Source organism: Mesoplodon densirostris, chromosome 18, assembly GCF_025265405.1.
Source record: "Mesoplodon densirostris isolate mMesDen1 chromosome 18, mMesDen1 primary haplotype, whole genome shotgun sequence".
Classification (NCBI taxonomy): Eukaryota; Metazoa; Chordata; class Mammalia; order Artiodactyla; family Ziphiidae; genus Mesoplodon; species Mesoplodon densirostris.
Genome location: NC_082678.1, coordinates 47,171,587 through 47,172,979, shown reverse-complemented (window position 1 = coordinate 47,172,979; position 1,393 = coordinate 47,171,587). Strand labels below are relative to the sequence as shown.

The 1,393-nt window shown below is 40.1% G+C and overlaps 1 non-coding gene across 1 annotated transcript; it reads left to right on the top strand.

Moving 5' to 3' along the window:
• Positions 1-627: 627 nt before the first annotated feature.
• On the top strand, positions 628-700 carry TRNAD-GUC (transfer RNA aspartic acid (anticodon GUC)). The gene has a single exon. It is a non-coding gene; the product is annotated as a tRNA-Asp (tRNA).
• Positions 701-1,393: the final 693 nt, after the last annotated feature.

Here is a 1,393-nt window from a genome sequence, read left to right as displayed (position 1 = left end):
TTTAAATCATGTCTAGATTACTTATAATACATAATACAATGTAAATGCTATGTAAATAGTTGCCAGCATGGCAAATTCCAGTTTTGCTTTTTGGAATTTTATGGAAAATTTTTTTCCTGAATATTTTCTATCTGTGGTTGGTTGGCTGAGATGAACTGTATTGTTGAGAGATGTTGTCTTTCTCTAACCTACCCCTACTGTTGGAAATTTAGATTGTTCCCAGCATTTCATAGTTATGACAACAATGAGCTGGAGACCCTCAAAAGTACAACCTGGCACACAGCTCTGATTTTTTCCCCTTGGGATTTCTAGGTCAAAATATGCATTTTTTAATACGCATATTAAAAAAAACTTCCTATTGAAGCATAATATACATACAGAGAAGTGCACAGGTTGTAAGTGTGCAGGTTGATGGATTTCCACAGGCTTGACATACCCATGTAAAACCAACACCTAGATCCCCAAACTGGCCATGATCTGCACTCTAGAAGCTTCTTGGCATGAAGGTAAGGATTCCGACGTGAACTGTCAAATTTCCCCCAGCAAAGTGGTATATTGGTCTCCTTGGGGTTTTCTTACTTAAGATTGAAAGACAAACTATGCTTAAAAGCAGAGTGGATGGGGAATTCCCTGGTGGTCCAGCGGTTAGGACTCTGTGCTGTCAATGCCGAGGGCCCGGGTTCAATCCCTAGTCAGGGAACTAAGATCCCACAAGACGAGTGGTGCAGCCAAAAAACAAAACAAAACAAACAAAAAAAAACCCAACCAGAGTGGATGGAAGAACCATCTGTAGTCAGATACTGAGAGAGAGAGAGACCTGGGTTCTACCTCTCTGGGGCAAGACAGACTTACCTTCAGGGTAGAAGAGGTGATCTGAGGACTGGGATCAGCAGTCAGTTTGAGCTCTAAATAGTTTAAGAAGGTTTTAAAGAAATGAGCTTTTGTAGCTTCCACCCCTCCCCTTCTCCTCTTCTTCTTCATCTTCTTTCTTCTTCTTCTTAGCAAACCATCTGTTTAACACTTTTTCTTTAAATTATAACATGTTCTTGGTAAAAAAAAAAAAAAGCCAAGCAGCACAGGAGGACGTAAAGTGAAAAGTTTCTTCCCCCTGGATTTCCAGTTTCAGTCCCATTCTTCAGAGGTAACCAGTCTTGGGCAATTGCTTATGTTTCCTTCCAGAAATTGTCTAGGCATATATAAGAATTTACATATTTATTTAAACTAATGGGATCCTATTATATGAGCCGTTCTGTCTTTTTAAAAAATATTTATTTATTTATTTATTTTTGGCTGCGTTGGGTCTAAGTTGCAGCATGTGGGCTCTCTAGTTGAGGTGCTTGGGCCCAGTAGTTGCAGTGTGCAGGCTTAGTTGCCCCGTGGCATGTGGGATCTT